Source organism: Bidens hawaiensis, unplaced genomic scaffold, assembly GCF_021521415.1.
Source record: "Bidens hawaiensis isolate Kalapana, Puna unplaced genomic scaffold, B.hawaiensis_p1.1 tig00034732_1, whole genome shotgun sequence".
Taxonomy (NCBI): domain Eukaryota; kingdom Viridiplantae; phylum Streptophyta; class Magnoliopsida; order Asterales; family Asteraceae; genus Bidens; species Bidens hawaiensis.
This window is the reverse complement of record NW_027496035.1, coordinates 86,152-98,360: the sequence shown is the minus strand read 5'-3', so window position 1 is coordinate 98,360 and position 12,209 is coordinate 86,152. Positions and strand designations below refer to the sequence as shown.

The 12,209-nt window shown below is 41.8% G+C and overlaps 1 pseudogene across 1 annotated transcript in view; it reads left to right on the top strand.

Moving 5' to 3' along the window:
* Nucleotides 1-9,252, top strand: part of LOC143586630 (uncharacterized) — a 36,717-nt pseudogene extending 27,465 nt beyond the window's left edge. Inside the window, exons 2-3 of the transcript XR_013144741.1 lie at nucleotides 7,628-8,640; nucleotides 9,092-9,252. The product of XR_013144741.1 is annotated as an uncharacterized LOC143586630 (transcript). The remainder of the gene's footprint in view (nucleotides 1-7,627; nucleotides 8,641-9,091) is intronic.
* Nucleotides 9,253-12,209: the final 2,957 nt, after the last annotated feature.

Below are 12,209 nucleotides of genomic sequence, written 5' to 3'. Positions count from 1 at the left end.
TGCGTGTAGAACCCCAGTTGGGGAAAACACGAATAAAATTGCAGCTTCAATGTTGGAGACTACATACTGCGTAAACAACAAGATCCCGAACCAGGTGCATATCGGCTCGATGGCACTCCCATCCCAACAACATGGAAAGGAGCTCAATTACACAGTTTGCATGTAGATCAATTCCAAACTTGTAAAGAAAAGGCCCAGAGCCACTTCTAATGGAAATGATTCTCCTTAGAACATTGATGCTGATAATCTTACATTTATACTTATGAACTTTCCAAACTGATATGTCGGTCTTAACCGCATACATAAGTGGGAAAGAAGTCGTTACTTGTGGAAGGCGGCAAAACCCGCATAAACACAAAAAACGACAAACCTTCACGCAGGTCAGTCATAGGTAAAGTTTGGTGATCCCACTAAGTGAAAGTGCCGGTTCTAACCGCACAAATCATGATAAACTGAACTAACCTATTGACAACCGCGCGTCGAACGGTTAATTTATTCAACACTGATGCCGGTTTTCACCGCATAAATAAGTATAAAGAAATTGTTGCTTGTGGAAGGCGGCAAAACCCGCATAAACACAAAAAACGACAAACCTTCACGCAGGTCAGTCATAGGTAAAGTTTGGTGATCCCACTAAATGAAAGTGCCGGTCCTAACCGCACAAATCATGATAGAAGAAACCGAACTAACCTATTGACAACCACGCGTCGAACGGTTAACTTATTCAAAATACTTAGATAACAGAAGGATGAGGAAAACCTACGCGCATGTCAGATGTAGGTAAATGTTAGCCATCCTACTAAGTGCAAGTGACGGTCTTACCCGCACAATCACGAACGAGGAAGCAAAACTTCAACCTATTATCTACCACGTTCAAAGGTTAACTTATTCTAAACACTTAGAAAATTTCAAAGGAAAAGATGAGGAAAACTTCCACGCAGGTCAGATATAGGTAAAGTTTAGCCATCCTACTGAGTGCAAGTGACGGTCTTATCCGCACAATCACGAAAAAGGACGCAAAACTTTAACTTATTATCTGCCACGTTGAAAAGTTAACTTATCTAAGTACTAAATAAATTGCTAAGTTAAATCAAAATATGCGTGAAATAAACAAGGCAAGGCATTAGCAAATAATCTTTATTCCATCGAAATTCAAATATTACAAAGATTGCTGGGTACATACCCGCATACAAAAGAAGCTATACAAAAATAAAAATCTACTCTAATGGTGGAAAGGGATCTTCAGGATCAAGCTTCAGGACCACTTCCACTTGGACCCGCACCATCAGTAGAGTGTGGCGGTTCAAGGAAAGCTTTAAGGATAGCTAGCCCATCATCAGCAGCAGCAACTTCGTTCACCTTCTCCACCACTGGATGCGGGAAGGCGGCATACTGATTCACTGCTTGGTCATATACAGCTTCAGTATCTACATCATACAAAGGGAAGTTGGAAGGCGGGATGCCCTTCTCAACGAACCCTAGACCAAGCAGGAAGCCGGCCTTTTCCCCATCCTCATGAGAAGCGTTGAGGGCTGCGCTCATAGCATCGTCATAAGATGTATCCGTAAAGACCCGATGCACAACCTACAAAAAGAAAATGTGTCAACCTTTTCTAAGTACAAAGAAAAGCGTAAAGACATTATGAAATTAAGCTTACATGCGACAACGCTTCTCGTAGAAGCCATTCCTTGGCAACCAGAGCCTCCTGGAGGGCGGCTTGAGCTTGGTTACGGGCGCGTTCGGCTTCACTTTTGTTAAGGTTGGCGAGCAACACTTCCTTAGCAGCAGCCTCTTCAACGCCCTTTAGCTTCCGCTCAGTGTGGTCAAGCACGCCCCTCTGGTCCAAGATCTCTTGGAGCTTCTTGGCGTCTTCCATAGCCAAGGCATCATGAGCCTGCTGGAGCCTCTCTAGCTTGGCTTTAAGCTCCTCGTTCTCAATGCGTAGAGGCTCAGCAAAAGCTTCAGCCTTGGTGGCCCTCTCAGTTGCGTTCCGTGCAGTTTCCTTGGCCAGCCGAAGCTGTTCGTTAACAGCTTGGGCAGCCTTGGAACGGGCCTCGAGACGGGCTTGAACTTCAACTTCAAGGGCCTTGAAGGCCTTCTCCTTTTCCGCAGCTACTACGGTAAGCCTATTGTTCTCATCCCGGACAGCCCGCGCCTGAGCTACTTCTTGGATACGAGCTGCTTTTAACTTGTCGTTTTCACGACAAAGCAGCTCGACGCGCGGCTGCATCCAGGCCAGGAGAATCCGAAGCTCATTGGTTAGCCTACCCTCCTGGTAGCTAGCCATTGCTTCCCCCAACGCACCACTGGGATCTGCGTGACGAGCCCACTCCACGCACTCCACAGGCGTGCGAAGGGTTGTTCCTCGGCGGATGTTCCATCGTGGAACATACACTTCATTGGAATCCGACACTGCAAAAAACAAAAAGCAGTTAGGAAAAGATGATATATATAAAAAAAAAAAAAAAAAAAGGCCAAAAGAACCCTACGCACCTGTAGGGTCGACAACAGGCCGATAGCCGCCAAACCCATCACCTGAACCCAAGGGAAATCCATCCAAGAGGTCAGGCAGATGGGAAGGAGGCAGAGGTTGGCGAGAAGCCCCAAGCATACCTGAAGGATCGGCCGTCGTTGCCGATGACGGAGGAGGCATGGTTGAGGCCGCCGCGGTAGAAACCAACGGAGGTGAACTCACCGTAGGTGAACTCACAACCGTGGTCGCCGCTGCGGAGGAGCCTGCAGAAATAGTCACCGCTGGCTCAGTGAAAGATTCAGTAAATATGGCACTGACAGCCGGCGGAGACGTCGTCACAGTTGGAACAGTTGGCTCATCCGGGTGAGCAACTGAACCAACTGAAGCAGGCGCAGACGCCTGGGTCATCGCCTCAGGTAGGTTGACCAAACCTACCGCCATGGGTCCGGAGGTGCTCCTCCCCGCTCCACCCTGGAATGCGGTAGCATCCATGCCTGCACAAAGAAGATATATAAGTATAATGGTGGAAAACTATGAAGTTAAAAGTAAAGGAAGTTTGTACTTACGGGTTTTCTTGAGCCTAAAAGTGCGAACAGGCGGGGACGAACCCGATGGAGCCGGCCTCTTTACGCCGCTCACCGTCGTCATCCTGGGCTGCCCGGAGGTGACAGTCGTCGCAGCCTCCGGAGCAGTGGTCTTATCACCACCAGGGTTCCCCGCCACCTCATAGCTTTCGGTCTCTGAATCAGACCGATTCACCGGATCGGCAGTGGAGGCAACCTTCGCCTTCCCCTTCCCGCCGGCAGCCTTCTTTTTCCGCACCAAAGGAGGACCATCTGCGGATTCCTCATCAGAAGACAAGATTAGAGGAATTCCAGCAGAGGTTTCAGCATTGAGAGGTCAAGGGTTGAATAACTCCTTACCTGGCCGCCTGGCGCTCAGGATCTCGTGGCCTGGCGGGTAGACCTCCACGAACCGATCCGCCGTCTGTTCAAGGATGGGCAACTCGTTCTCATCTAGAGCACGAGTACCCATCCGAGCAGGACCATCAGCCTCCCGCGGATGTAGGAGAGACTGCAAGTCATTCCCCTCTGAAATAAAAAAATAAACAGTTAGAAGAAAAACCTATATCAACAAAGAAGACAGAGCATACCGTAAGGGACAGAGTTCAAACCGTATTCGAGGACGATGGGAACCTGCGACGCCTCCTTCCACACCCGGCTCATCCCAAGCATCACCATCCCAGACTCCGCAAAGCGGTACACCGGAGTCTTGATCGGGGAGATCTTGGCGAACCATTCCGCCTCCTGGTAGTTGAGGGCGTGAAGGGCTGGGAGTGCTCTCCCATTCTTAAACGTCATCGCAAGGGGGACGACGCGAGCGGAAATATAAAAAAACTCACGCTTCCACGACCGAAGACTGCGCTCGGTAGCGCAGATCTTCAACCCCTTGATCCGATTGACCAAGGTGTACCACCCCTGGATGCACCTCCAAGAATAGAAGGTCATCAACCGGTCAACATGGGGCTCCACGCCTAGAATGAGGCACACCCACTCAAAGTGGCGGATCTTGGCGATCGCCATCGGGTGTACCTCCGTCAAATGCACACCGTGCCTCTCCAAGACACGGTATACAAACTTCGTCAATGGGAACCTGAGATTCCCATAAACGAAGAATGCAGCATACACCCCTATTTTGCCCTTGGGGGCATCGTACACCGTCTGTTGTGGCTCCGGAAACTCAGGCTCGAACGACTCGAGCATGAACTTCCGGATGATGTACTGAAAAAGCTCGGCCGGAAGAGCACACTGGCACTCGCCAGCAGTACTCTTGTCATCCTTATCGGAAGTGGACGACGGATTCTCGATTAACACGTCAGACTCCTCGGCAAAAGAAGACATGTTTGGATGTACAGAAAAACGATTTCATAAGAATGCTCGACGGAATAGTGAGTATTCGCTGGAAATCGTTTAGAAGATGAAGAGAGAAGTGAAAGTGTGGATTACAAAGGACCCTCTCCCCCTTTATATACTCATCGCAATTAATGCGATGAATTTAATGCGGAAGAGAGAGAAATCGCAGGTGCAATGAAACTATGACACGTGGCAAAGTGCAAGCTGGCAACAGCTGTTGAAAGGACGCGTGCCATTAATTTCGCGGCCACGCGCCCGAAAAATCGCGCCCACGCGCCTGAAAAAGCGTCTGGAATGACCATGTACTGTCACGTCGCCATAACTTCCTGCACGTCCTGACACAGTCAGAAGAAACCGTCGGACGACGTTTCAACAGTTTGGACTGTTCTTATCCTTTCACCAACTCTTCGAATTTCAAAATTTCAAAAAAATTCAAAAGTAAGCGGGAAAATACCCCTTACATTGGCAACCAAGAAACTATAAGACAGGTGCGAGTACAGTGTTAAGGCAAAACCCTTCACATACTTAGCACCTGCAGGGAATTGAAGCCAAGAATACCTCGGCAACCAAGTAACCATAAGACGGGTGCGAGTATAGTGTCAAGGCAAAACCCTTCACATACTTAGCACCCGCAGGGAATTGAAGCCAGGAATACCTTGGAAGTAAAGTAACTATAAGACGAGTGCGGGTGCAGCGTCAAGGCAAAACCCTTCACATACCTAGCACTCCGCAGGAAATTGAAACCAAGAAGGATCTTCTGGGCAGTGCTTGCGGAAACGGGAATAACATCCCCGCATAGCGGGAACGTCGAGAACTAGATTGTTTGAACCTCCAAGATGGAATTGGTTGTTTAAACGTAATTGATCACTATGTTCAAAATTACCAAAACCTCATGGAGAATCTACACAAGTGGAACTCAACGCTCCTGACTTGCGAGGAGGTTACAGACCTACCCGCATCACACCCAAAGATCAAGCAGAAAAGTCGGGAATTTCTGCACGTGACATTAGGACTTCCGCGGGAAGAATCCCCATGGAAAACCTTAAAACTAAAAACCTTTTCAAAACCCCTTGTTTAAGTCCAAAAGTTCACCTCACTTATTAACAATTCATGAGAAGAACATTGGACTGGGGGGACTTGAAGAGGTAGGTCCCAGCAGAGCCCAGTTGGACCCGCAAGACTCACCTTGAAAAGGGACGTCTGCGCAGTTGAACCCGCAAGACTCCTTAACGGACGTCTGCGTGGTTGAACCCGCAAGACTTAAAGGGACGTCGGCGCCGAGACCAACTGGATCCGCAGGACCCACCATGCTCAGAGACGTGACGTCCTTACGCGCAGTACGCAAGCTGTTCCCGCAGGAAAAGCCTCCCAATGGTGAAGTACTCTGCCTGTTCCCGCAGCTGCGGATACAAGCCATCAGGGAAGGATACCTGCGCAGCAAAGCTACACGCACAAGGCACTTAACTCTCATAATAATTCAGTAATGTCACCCGAAGAAGGAATGAGCAAAGCCGGGAACTCTCCCGCACAAATCCGAGAGAACTCCCGCCCAAATGAGCCAGTCCGTACGATACTGTAGGATCTTTTGTACTGTACCTGACGAGGTATGGACAAAAGATCTGACAAGGATACGACAGCTCACTGACAACGGTATGACGAGCAGCACGCTCTTGTACTGTATGTCACTATTAGCCGCTGCCTACTCACCAACCTGTCGGAGGACGTGCATAGCCTGCAGTTGGTGGAACAGGAACAGTACACAGCCGGCCTGATCACTATCAGCCGCTGCCTACCCACCAACTACCAGCATGGCACGTGCATAGCCCACAGTTGGTAGAACAGGAACACTATTCAGCCGGCTATACCTTCTTGGAAACCTACCTTCGGCTATAAATACTCCAACACCTTGGAATGGTATATCATCTTATCTCATCTTATATCTTATATCTTATACCTGATATCTGCTCTAGCAATCTCTTAATATACACTTATATTCAAGAGCAATCTAGTCTGATTCTCACGCCGGAGGGTGGTCACAAGGAGGTACCCCCCCTTCTTAGTGACGAGCTCACGGTGTCTGTTTTGCAGGTTATCAGAAGAACCATCTTTGCCAGATCTAACCCCTCGTGGGAAACATCTATTTAACCCCCAGATTATCCGTAATCTGCCCGGGGTCGATTAGTGTTTCTTCACTATGTAAAAGTTAATATAACAAAATGATCCATAGAAAAACAACCAAAATACAATATAAATCGAAAACACTTGTTAAATACACACAAAAGATTTTACAATTTTAATTTGTTAAACTCCTATGTTTGTTAACAACTTGGCTATATTATAAACCAAAAAAATTAACAACTTATAATTTAATAAATAAAATAACTAATTACGTATGCTTGAGTGTGAAGTATCTTAGATAAGATTAAAAACTAATTGCATCAAATTCAATGTATTTTCAACCCTTCCCACTCGTATTATGTAACATAACAAACTTGCACTGATACAAATCATACAATAATACATAATACAATTATTATAATTTCAAAGTTTTTTATAATAAAAAGTTTTATGACATAATATACTTATTATATTATTACAAGATAAAACTAAAATAATAATAATAATGCATGAGACAAAAAATGGCCACTACCTTTAACTTGTTTGTTGTTGTCAGGCAAATAATTAGAAAATCCACAATATGCGAATCATTCTCCATCAACTTCCTTTCCTTTCCATTCCATTCAGCTCACGCTTGCTTTCTTCCTCATCAATTCATTACCCAAGTCATCAAATCCAACCCAATCACTAATTCCTCTCAGCTAACCTATTTCAAGATCCAATACCCCCAAATCCTCATCCCCAATTACCCACCTTAAATCTTGCAATTCACTCATCAATTGAATCAAATTCACTTCCTTTCAACAAATTACTCAATACCCAGATCAATTTAACTATAAATCTGCAATCTTGCACCATTTTCCCCAATTTTCCCCAAATTAATTTCCACTCAGTTCATCAATTCCCTCAATTTGCGTCCTGTTTACGAAATTAAACTTCGATTTTCTATAAATTTGCACTTAAGCCTTCCAATTTTGCTTATCTGGGTCATCAATTTTATAAATTTTACGAATTTATACAATTAGGGTTAGGGTTTTGTGAAATTTTGGTCAAAGGTTTGTGCTTTTGTTGACTTGACGACGAAGATGTTGCCGGAGTCACCGGAATTGTAGAGGCGAAGTAGGTCGGAATCGAGGGTTCCGGGAGCCCGTTAAGTGTGGTGCGTGATAGCTACTGGGAAGAGAAATGGAGGGTCTTGCATAAAGAAGAACAACAAAAACAATCCAGCCCACAAAAGCAAAGTCAAAGTCAACGTAAAGGTTGGTCAGATAAAGTGAAGTCGCGGTTGTTGAGGACGGAATCTGACCCGTCCTCCTCAAAGGCGTATGTTGAAAAAAGAGGCCCATCTAGACGACAAGTTAGGAGAAATTTACTGGATGATTTGGCCCGACAGCTTGCGTTTGAAGAAGAAGAAACCGAAGCTGAAAAAGCAGTGAGCGGAAACGGAGGCAGTGAGGAAAACTCTTCTATTTTCTCTGACCCGCCAAGCCCGATTGACGGTGTTAATGATAATGATGATGACCACGAAAACGACAGTGAGCAAAGCAGTGTGGCTTCAAATTTACTAGTTGATGAGCCCGAGCCCGAGCCCGAGCCCGAGCCTGAGTCTGAGCCTAGTACTGAAGTGGGTTCAGGTGATGCCATCCAGGAAGATGATGAACATGGGCACAACCCGGTTTCTGATGGCCCGGAGGATGCTACGCCTTTGAAGGGAGTTGAGAATGAAGAATCCGTAGGGAAGTCGGGGTTGAATTTGAAAGACAGGATAATACTGTCAGGAAAACAGTGGTTTTGGAAGTTTGGGAAAAACAACCGTGATGGTGTCTCTCGGAGAAAGGCGGCGATTCTACAAATTCTTCTGTCGTGGGGCCCGATCAGAAAGGTGACATAGCAGGTGTCTCAGAGAAAGGCAGCGGTTCTGCGAATTCTTCTCTTGTGGGGCCTGATCAGAAAGGTAACGCCGCGGGTGTCCCGGAGAATGGCGACGAATCTACCGATTCTTCTCTCGTGGGGGCCGATCAGAAAGGTGACGTGGCGGCTTCTGGGACGGATGTATCGAGCAAAGGAGAATCGGTGAACCAAAACAAGATTTCTTCTTTGAAAAATCTTGGTCAATCCATGGTGGAAAATCTTCAGGTATGCTCGATCTTGGCTTGCTTAACTAAAAAAAGCTCGAGCTCAGCTCACGCTTGTTTCGTTTGTTATTTGTTAATCATTCTGTTTATATTAATATATAATTACTTTTGTATATTTAATTATAAATTTTAAAATTTAACATAATTTATTTATTTACTTATTTTCTGTATAGTTTATACATACAATAAAAGTTGATGCAATATGTAATTTATATATTAAGTTTATTTATATAAACACTAGGCCCGTTAAGTCGATGAGCTTAGGCAAAAGCTTGGGCTCATGCTCGTGTAAGATCGGACTTTAGCAAGCCAATCTCGAGTAGCTCATCTGTGGTTCTGCTCGGCTTGTTTACACCCCTGTAATCCAGTCATTGTTTGCATTTGATGCAATGGTCGGGCCAAAATTTCTGGTATTATTTCCGTTCACTGACACGTTTTATAAAACAATGCAGGTGATTGAATCAGTGTTCCAGCAAGAAAAGGGTGAAATGGGCCATGTAGATAATTTGTCAAAGAAGGCACTGGTGGACCGAGGACAGATGACGGCTATGGCGGCCCTGAAAGAGCTTAGGAAAATCAGCAATATTCTATCAGAAATGTGAGGTTATGATAATGTGTGTGTATATATTCTTGGTATTGTTGTTCAACTTGAGAGTGCCATAATCTCCTATAATAATAAATGTTCCTCATAGCTTGTTATGTGCACTCTCTTAGTTTTTTAGAATAAATTCAATTATGTACCGAAAGACTCGTCTTTAAATGTAGATATATTGATTAAACGATTAAATTTATATTTTAGGTTCTTATATCTAACCTGTTTAATTAATAACTCGTTTAGCGGCTTAAACCGCATAAAATAATCAGGTTGTGGGTCGTAAAGTTTTCGAGATATTTTTCCTTTTAGTTTCTTAGTTTTAGGTTATTTTTATGACTAATTTTTTTACCCTATTTATGAGTCAAAGTGATTACTGCAAAAACTTATAAATGATGGATTGCTATAGAAGGGAAAAGCAAAAATGCGAAGGGAGACGGCAAAGGGAGACAATATGAGATGAGAAGTGTGAGAAGGATTTGTGGCTATACAAAAAATCTTTTAAAAAAATTGAAAATAAAAAAATAAAATAATAACTCAAAATATAAATGAAAAACGAAAAAATTTTAAAAAACCAAAATGTTTCTCCCCGTCTTTTCCGTTCCAAAAAAAAAGGAAAAAGAAAAATGGCCAAAAAGACAATGTCGAGAAAAAAAAACGATGCCGAAAATGATCAAACATAATGGTACATAAAAAAGACACAATATGTCGCAAAGCATAACACAATGTCGAACAAAATATAACACAATGTCGAGTAATATAACACAATATCAGGAAAAAAAGACACAATGTCAAGGAAAAAATCATATCAACGACGAAAATAAACAAAAAACACAATGATAAATAGAAAGACACAATGATCTTTGTTCATCAACATTGTGTTTTTTTCGAGTGCATTTTTTTTGTGAACGAGGAAGATGGTGGAAACATTTTTGTGTTTTTACATTTTTCGTTTTTAATATAGTAAATTTTGAGTTATTGTTTTTTAATTGATTTTTCATTATTTTTAAGAGGTTTTTATTTTCTACAAATCCTTCTTACTCTTCTCATTTTTGTACACATTTGCAGAATAACTGACCCTGCTATAGAGAGAACAATTTATTTTGAAAAATAAAACTCCTTATTAAATTTATGACTAGATAAGTTATTTTAAGAAAAATAAAACTCCTTATTAAATTTATGACTACGAGATAAGTTATTTTAAGAGAATATTTTGAGAAATAGAATACTATCAAATTATATAACTTCGAAGAAGCCAATTATTTGTAACTCAACTGGTGTTGGAGGAGAAATGAAAGTTTGAGTTAGATGCCGCAAGGTCTTAAGTTTGAACATGATCCCAATCTGGTTTCACCTCAGCGGGCCTTTGGACATCGGGTTTTACCCAAAACAGGAAATGGTGAGCTTGGGGTACCCAGCGCTGTCTGCAATTGAGGGCGTATGGGGTCGCATTTAGTCATTGGACAGATAGCCGGACTTTTATTCCTGGGTCGTTAAAGAAAGTTATCTTTGCAAGTTTATTTTCACACAAAAAGAAAAAAGAAATACAATAATTTACTAAAGTTTTATGATATCAACCACAATGACATACATGAAGAGCTATTCAAGTTACCCAATTGATTAAAGGATAAGCATAATTGTGGTTACCTTATTGCTTAATTAAAGCATTTGGTAGTCTGAGTTGTCAACGTGATGTTTTGTACCTATCTATCTTATTTGAATAACATATGAAGTTTCAAGTTTGGTAGGCTATGTGTGAATTGTAAGGACTAGATTACTTGCGAGGGTGTGAGATAGCATTGACTTTTACATGGGTATGATTGTATGAACATTACAAGTTACAGGGTTATTTGAAGACTTTAACCTAATAACCCCACGAGTGTAGTAAAAATATGACTATTACGATTTGAAGTAGGGGTGAGAAATAGCCAAACAGTTAACATAGCAAAAACTCGAGTTTTGAAATGAAGTTATAACTTCATTAATTACTTGAAAATTTATATGAATCCTAAGCCTGAGTTTGACTCAGTTAACAACTTAACATATTGCAAACCTCGAGTTAAATAGTTGCATGTGGTGTTGATAATTTTTAGTGTATGGGAGTACTTCACCCATGTCCCTATTATAATGTATCTATAATATACATAAACGAAATCCCTAAAATCCTATGTGTCGCGATGTGGTCGTTCCCCCACTTTATGGAAGCCACCAAATTGCTTGATTTTTAAATGATGACCTCTCATTGATTTAAGCCAAATTCATGGGTATGTGTCTTACCAAAACCAAATAGCTCTTAAACAGGTTATAACATCTCATTAAATTAAAAATTAATCTTACCAATGATTTAATATGAAAATCCTATAAAATAGGGATATACTAAAATTTAATATCCAATTTAAAAAGAAAAATATATTATTTATAATTAATAAACAATTTTATAGTAAAAAACATAAGCGGGTCATGGGTCACCAAATCCAGATAACTTTTAAACAGGTTATAACATATAATTTATTTATGAAACGCTTTCATCATTAAACCCTAAGTATATTATTAACTTTCTTACAATAAAGAAAATTAAAATCCAAAAATAAATATTAAAAAACAAAAAATGTAAAACAACCATTCACTCAAGCCATCGGATTGCTTTATTTGTAAATGAAGGTTTCTCACGCATTTAACCCAAATTCACGGGTAAATGTCTCACCAAAACCAGATAGCTCTTAAATAAGTTATAACATCTCATTATATTAAAAATTAATCTTATAAAATATTTGATATGAAAATCCTATAAAATAGGGATATACTAAAAATTTATTTCATTATTTTATTTAAAAAGAGATATTATTTATAATTAAGAAACAGTTTTATAATAAAGAAAATAAACGGGTAATGGGTATCACCAAACCCAGATATCTTTTAAACCGGATTATAACATGTCATTTATTTGTGAAACCATTTTATCATCAAAACTCAAGTAT